General features: G+C 41.5%; 1 protein-coding gene across 1 annotated transcript in view; it reads left to right on the top strand.

Moving 5' to 3' along the window:
* The first annotated feature begins 2,672 nt into the window (after positions 1–2,672).
* The window catches only part of LOC126355141 (UDP-glucosyltransferase 2-like), a 67,198-nt gene continuing 61,798 nt past the window's right edge, over positions 2,673–8,072 (top strand). The window contains exon 1 of the mRNA XM_050005328.1: positions 2,673–2,788. The gene's annotated coding sequence lies outside the window, so the exon portion shown is untranslated. The remainder of the gene's footprint in view (positions 2,789–8,072) is intronic.

Genomic DNA, 8,072 nt, shown 5'->3' with positions numbered 1-8,072 from the left:
TGGAGGTTATAATTAAATTGTAGCTACTTACAGAGTTGCAGTGTGGGCTGTAGTTGTCGTATGGCGAAACTTGTTAGACATTCTAAGGTGTTAATGCAGAATCGGTCTGCGCTGCAAAAAACTTAGTTACAATTTTGTTCACTATACGCCGATCTGGAGCTGTGAATGCAAGAAACACGTATGAAAATCAATGAAATGATCATATTGCATTGTTGGCTAGGAGGCCACATGCGGGGGAATTCGACCATCGTATTGGAAGTTCTTTTTAGTTGACGCCACTTCGGCGACTTGCGAGCCAATGATGAAGGAGACACATCACCCAGTCATCTCGAGGCAGAGAAAATGCCCGACCCCGCTGGGAATCGAACCCAGGACCCCGTTCACGAGAAGCGAGACTGTTACAGCACGACCACGAGCGCCGGACGACCTCTAGAAATGTATCTATATATAATTTATTAGGAACGAGGCGTGAGTAGGAAAGGTCAGACAAGTCGGAAATGCATAATGTCAATGTTATTAATTGCCGCTTACACAATTTGTTCAATATGCACACTGGAGAAGCTGACGAAGTGCAGTACAGTGCCAGACTTGCATGTGGTGTCCAAAATAGAAACTAACTTCTTTCCAGCATGAATCGGTTTCGCGTTAATTCCTGTTGTGAAATTCGAAGTTTGAATTAGTTGCCCATAGCTTCTGTTTCATAATGTATTAAATTTGTTGTTGAAAATATTTCATCTTAATTTGATTTCACTTACTGATTGCAGGTGAGTAGTAGAGCAATAATGGGAAACATACACGATTACATAAATCACTGACAAGAATTTTGTACAATGCAAAATTTGAGTATCTTTTTTTGTGTTTCACCATTTATTCATGTATAGTAAGATTTTGTGTCAAATGTTAGCGGCTTTTGTTGTGATGTTGCAGTGAAACTGATATCCATTATACCCTAACGTTTTCGTACAATAATGTTTTCTATTTTTAATAACATTGCAGCCTAATTATTTCGTACAGTAATAAAATCAGACTATCATGATATTTGTATCATTATCTGGCAAAATTGAATCTGGAAAAAACGAGCTTTGCCTGAAACAAATAAAAAAGTCTTCAGCGTTACTCTGCATCACAACATTTGAGAAGTTTTATTCTCTTCCGATTTGAGCTTTTTAGCATTTACAGTCAACATCGGTAAAAGGTTACACTCCAGACAAATACGATCCGAAAGACTCTATAATACTTATTTATAATCGATGTTAACATATATATCGTTTCCTGAGATTTTCCCGTTACTTCTTGCATCTTATATCCTCCCAACTTCGGTTATCGTCAGTCATTTGCTTGTCCAGTCAACAAATCTCATCAGTTACTCATAGCACTCCATTTAACAGTTACTTCATTATCACGTAATTTCATTCGACTACATTTCGTTACTCTTGTTTTACTGTTCTCGATAGCTATCTTATAACCTCATTTCAATACACTATGCGTTGCATTTAATTGACGACTCTGTTCTATGCCGTCTCTGACAGAGTTGCAACGATATCAGCCAATTGCCAAATTTCAATGTCTTCTCGCTGAACTTTTCCAAATTTCTCTTTGGCTCTCATTATTCCTAACGTAGTGGACAAATTGAATAACATCGGTCGTATGTTGCAATTCTCAACTGCTGTTTGCCATATCGAGTCTTCCACCTAACTCCGGTCTCTTTAAAACTACAGTCACGTTTCCACTTTATTTACCGAATTTACATTTCGCCAAATTTCTACTAGAATAAATTTTGGACTCTGTAGCGGTGTGTGAGCTGATATGAAAGTACCTGGGCGATTAAAACTACTTGCCAGACCGAGACTCGAAATAGGGACCTTTGCCTTTCGCGGGCAGGTACTCTACCGAGTGCGCTACCCAACCACGATTCAGTTTCCTCACAGCCTCACCTTCGTCAGTACCTCGTCTCTTACCACACAAACGTCACTTAAGTTTTCCTGCAAATCTTGCAAAATTAGCACTCCTGGATAAAAGGATATTGCGGAGACTTCGAGTCTAGTTACAACACACAGTTTTAATCCACCATAAAGTTTTAGATTTCTGCTGGTTGCATACTTTTGGAGTTGTCCCTGTACAAGTTGTAGATAATCTACTGAACATTTCATCGCCGTACCTATTAAATCTGTGTTCTATACTTTTCCACCACGTCTACACTTTTGAGTTTCCAGTACACAAAAATACTGTTTTATCTGTGAGTACTACATCTCACGATATACGAGTAATCAAAACTATTTTCATTTGACTTCCAAGCTGTCAATGAGCTGTCATAGTCGTTGTGCTATTGATTCCTTGTCAACAGCAACACGGTCGAGATTTCCTTCCAGCGCTCTTGTATTATGCCTAAATTTCTTGTGATATGCCTAAATCACATCACTTGTGGACTGAATTAGGTCTCTCTAACAAGAAGGAAGTCTTCCATCTTCGTCACCTGTCGGACCAAATACTCCTAAGACTCTCATGTCCTTGACTTTGTCGAGTTACTTACGTTTATCTTCCTCCAATCATTCCTCGGCAGAGAGTGAGGTGGTGTCAGTACACTGGAATATCAGCTTCCTGCTCTGACCGTGGTGCGCTACAGATCTGCTGAGTCAGGGCTGTGGTCGGGCTAATGACGTCGCCCTTGAATCACTCGTTGCGTCACAAGCAGACGGCGCAGACGCGCCTACTGCGAGCGAGCCATTCGTTTTGCAGCCAAAGGCCAGCGGTATTCTGGGACTCGTCGGCTTGCGGCGCCGGCTGACTGGTAAGTCACGCAAACTTTCCCATACAATGTGGCTGCCATCTTTATTATCTCTTACATTTTGTGACCGTGCAATTTGCTACGTTACTCATATCAATCTTTAAGACGCAGTAAATCACTCAGTACGCATTCTGAAATACAGTACAGGCACAGTCCGCTATTCGCGGATTTTTTATCTACGTTTTCGCTTATGTGTGATTTTAGTTTGCAGTCCAGTGCTGCCATCTGTTAACAGTACAAGGAAGCAGCAATAGAGCATCCCAATGTACATCTTCTATCGTCTTTGTCGATCCGTTAATCGTCAGTTCAGGATAGTAAGTGACTGTAATTGCACATGAGAGGTTCTGTTTTTAAAAAGTCGGTTAGGAGGAAATAAAATTGGGCCTGCCGACGAAACGAAGACTGCTGGAACGTCGTATCCACTAGAAACAAAGAGAAGACTTCGCATCTCTATGAGGAACGTGAGAGTATTTAGTTGACATTCAGCGAGCAGTGGGACTTAGTGAATGCACTGTGAGAACACTACGTGGAAATGCGGAATAATTTCAAAAACTGCTCACTGTTCAACTGGTTTAAGCGTGACTAAGGTGTCAAAATATGACAGGGAGGCGATGGACAGAATGGACAAATATGCAAAGCCACTGGACTAAGCACCACAGCCAACGGTACATGCTTCTCTCTGCGATTCAAGCTTAAGCCAAGAGCTAGCATGCAGATTTAACGAACGAAGAGGACGATCAAGCTCTTTTCTCGACCTGTTCATAGTGGTTTTATCCCTTCAAGCGTCATCTTGGGTTTCATAATATGAAAATACCAGAAGAAGCAGCTGCGAGACACGAAGTTGGAGCCGAGATATTTAAAGAGAGGCTTAAAAAATTCTGACAGGAAAAGACGGTACCTCAAACCAGGTTTCCACTTTGATGAGGCCGGCTTGTTTTGGAAACAAATGCCCTTTCGTACGTTCATTTCTGTTGTAGAAAAAGCAGCTATGGATTTAAGGCTGCCAAGGACCCATGTACGCTTCTTCGCGCAGGAAATTCTGCAGCAGATTGTAGAATGCAGTGCGGTTGCATTGTTCGCGAAATCCTGGGGCACTAAAGGGTTGTGTCAAGAGCAAGCCGGGAGTTCATTGGATATGAAATATTGACTATACTAATTATTTCGTTTCAGTGCTTCATTTTTAAATGCATAAATTTTGCATTAAAATATATTTCATAAAAACTGTAATACTTATTTTTGATAAAAATACTAAGAAACACTGCTCGTTTGAACTTAAAAAGTGAGTAAAGGACAACTTAACCATCATTTTCTATATAAAACGACTCAAGATTCACGCGAATTCGGTATTCGAGGTGATACCGTGGAACTTAACTATTGGATATAACAAGTCTTACCTTTACGAGTGATCAGCTTCAGCCTACACACACCAGAAGATTTCGATAAATGATAGAACGTATTTTTCTTTATTGCTTTTGGATAATAATTTCATTCGCCCATTATTTTATTAGACAATTTATTTTGAACACAGAATCTTACATGTTGTCTAAGAGGCGTTTCGTATCCCTCCTGGAAGGCGGCGCGTGGGTCTGCTCCTGTAAACTGAAGGGTAGGAAGTGAGTAGGAGTAGAAAAAGGTGAAATACTTCGGCACTGCGTTTAAATCTAAATCACATTTACTATAGGAAATTTTGGATTACATTAGGCTTTCGTAACTTTGGCCGGGATGACCACTTAGGTGCGAAGCTGTACATCAAGTTACAAAGGCAAAATCTGTAGCGGCTCGCCCACTATGATATAGAAACTATGTTGCTTTTTCGTCTACTCGGAATCAAATGGGTTGAATCTGGAGTGTCGCTCGTAGAGCTGCACAGCGCCGGCTAGAGGGCGCTGTCGTCGGTGTCGGTGTCGTAGCGGCAACCTACGAACTTTCACCTACTCCGTGGTAGCGTAGCTATCGATACCACAAGGTATGCAGTACATCGAGTGCCGAGTTGATCAGTGGAATACTTTCACAAATATTGTAAGCTACGCCTGTTACGTGTGCTCCCTCAAATATGTTAACGAGTAGTTCTGTACCGTGACGGATTCATGGCAGTGACGATTTTTTGTGCTGTATTTACTCTACACATGGTAGAGCAAGCTATGTATTACATCAGTGGCACATCTGATAACCTTTCAAGTGACAATAAATTACTTATCAGTATGTACTCTTTGCCAGTAGTAATCAGAGAAATTGCTTAGTTAGTTATGTAATAGCTTCGCCTGGGTATTTATTTTAGCAATGTCTTTCAGAAACGGAAACAAGAAATCAACTGTGTTTGTAGGAAACTATCAAAAGAAATCCCTTTGCATGTATTCGTTAAAACACATTTGAAATTATGAAACAGTCATACACAGAAATTTGCGTAATGTACAAATACAAAGGTACAGTATCTAAATTAAGAAACAAACTTGATCCCAGAAAGTTTTTTTACTGTGGGTGCAGTTACTTCGCATGCCTACGACGCGATTTTGTAAACGTCTCTTCATAGCGCTACACTACCCGACCACGATATTACTTCACTCAGCCCCCACATGCGGTGACGTTATAGTAATCACTAATAAATGTGAAACTTCCTGGCAGATTAAAACTGTGTGCCGGGCCGAGACTCGAGCTCTGGACCTTTCGAAGGAAGGAGACGAGGTACTGGCAGGACTAAAGCTGTGAGGACGGGGCGTGAGTCGTGCTTGGGTAGCTCAGTTGGTAGAGCAGTAGCCTGCGAAAGGCGAGTTCGAGTCTCGGCCCGGCACACAGTTTTAATCTGCCAGGAAGTTTCATATTAGCGCACACTCCGCTGCAGAGAGAAAATCCCATTCTGGACTATTACAGGTCATTGAGGAAAACGCATTGCACTGTACACGATTTACAGACTATGAAGTCGTTCAGTGTGGCCTTGTGAACCATCTCGTTAAAAACTCAAGATAAACCGACCGAAGCGCCCTCGAGCCCAGCTGCAATAATATTGTGTTCGATTAATAGATGGCTGTAGTTTTCGTCTAGAGCCGTTTGTGTTTAGCAGTTGAAGGCTGTCAAAAGTGCTGCCAGGCGTTAGGGTTTCCCTTAGTTGATTTGACTGTAGGCCGGCCGCGGTGGCCATGCGGTTCTAGGCGCTGTAGGCGGAACCGCGCTACTTCTACGGTCGCAGGTTCGAATTCTGCCTCGGGCATGGATGTGTGTGATGTCCTTAGGCTAGTTAGGTTTAAGTAGTTCTAAGTTCTAGGGGACTGATGACCTCAGATGTTAAGTCCCATAGTGCTCAGAGCCATTTGATTTGACTGTAGGAACGCCTTATTATTAAAAGATAAATGTATCGAAACTGCAAGTATGATGCTCCATTTTTCCATGCATCTCATTGCGTACGATGCCAGGTCTACTGACGAGTGTGTCCTAGAATGGTGTGATTTTCTAGTTACATTCAGCTGCATATGTGGATACTGTCAGCGTAACATGTTTCGAATAGAGTTAGAAGAAAAGAAATAATAAATTTCAACGTCATTCACAATCTGCGAGTTTTACTCATACCTCAGCGTTTATTAAGTCATATCCCCAAAAACTGCTATAGGTACGTGTTTCCTACAGCGATTGTCCATTGACAGTGACGGATATGTGTACTAAGCTTAGCTGAAATCGTTCCATTGTTTTAGTATTTATTGTGGAACATACACAGACACAGACACACAGACACACACACACACACACACACACACACACACACACACACACACACACACACACACACACACATATATATATATATATATATATATATATATATATATATATATATATATATGCATTTTTATAATATGGAGCTTTGGGGTGCTCAGTATTCAGTGAATGACGAAAGAAAATTTGTGCTGAAAACGTTTGAAAAAATCTCTACGAAATTAGTAATGTGAACATTCCCTAGTATACACATAATTGAAAGATCGATGAAGACACTTCGATAGCTCTCATAATACTATGCCCAGTGAAATACCAGCGACAGTTTAGCAATCCTCAGATCGAGCGTACTCGTTTGAAACACATCACAAACACATTCCATTTCATTTTCATTTTGTTATTTTTCTAGAAATTCTTTCGTACTCTCTCTGACCTTCCATCCCTTTTCAATCTGGTTTTTATAAAAATTATGATTCGCATGAAACAGAACGGGCAGTTTGCGAGGGTCATAATATACTATTTTGATTCACTAAAACACGTAAAAAATTGGTCTTAGCCATAATTGGAAAGTGTAGATATGAATTTGACTAATGAAACACTAAGATGGGGCTTGCTTGATGCCATGAGAATAACGTCACAGCTTACCATAATAAAAGATACAGCCTCAGCTGTAGGCAGCAGTTGTGTGGGCGGTTTTGGAGCGTTTCGTGTTGAAATGGTTCAAATGGCTCTGAGTACTATGGGACTTCTGACTTCAACAGTCCGCTAGAACTAAGAACTGCTTAAGCCTAATACTATACTAAGGACATCACACACATCCATGCTCGAAGCAGGATACCAACCTGCGACTCTAGCAGTCGCGCAGTTCCGGACTTAAGTGGCTAGAACCGCTCGGCCACCGCGGCTCGCGCGTGTCGAATAAGATGAGCTATATTCTTCTACCGTATGGAATAATGTGTAGGTAACTGTGACTATCAGGGAAACATCAACAACTTTACCTCGTATATGTAGGAGAAATACGCACATGTGCAACAGTCAGCCTTGAAAATATTCTGTTTGCGCGTTGTTATGTTCTTTTGAATCTACAGCTTCTGAACATTCTCTCTCACTGATTGTGTCAATCCCCCCTCCCAATGCATCCGCCTAACGCCCGTACACTAAGTATCATGCTCTGGAATGTCTAAGAGGTTCGTGTTCATTGCCTCAACGGAGCAACAAGCGATAATGCTAAGTTCACAGCGTCGAAGTGTGCAGTTTCCATCCTGTAGCTGGTGCTGTTTTGAACAGTTTCATGTAGCGATATACAAATGCAGTATAAGTTATCACTGATGAGTGTTATTTTGTTTGCTTTAAAAATCTGTCACTGTTGAAGCACACCTGGAAGCCAGAACAATATGACCCTCTACCTAACAGCCGATACGTCAACTTTTGCCACGGATAACAGCGGCGACGCGTTGTGGCATGGAAGCAGTAATGCCTTGATAGGTCGCTGGAGGGAACTGACACATCTGCACACACAAATCAGCTAATTCCTGTAAATTCCGGGCAGGGGATCGATGAGCTCTGATGCCACGTTCAATCACAT

This window comes from Schistocerca gregaria, chromosome 3 (genome assembly GCF_023897955.1).
Source record: "Schistocerca gregaria isolate iqSchGreg1 chromosome 3, iqSchGreg1.2, whole genome shotgun sequence".
NCBI classification, from domain to species: Eukaryota; Metazoa; Arthropoda; class Insecta; order Orthoptera; family Acrididae; genus Schistocerca; species Schistocerca gregaria.
Note: the sequence above shows the minus strand (reverse complement) of the source record. Positions and strands in the feature narration are given on the sequence as shown.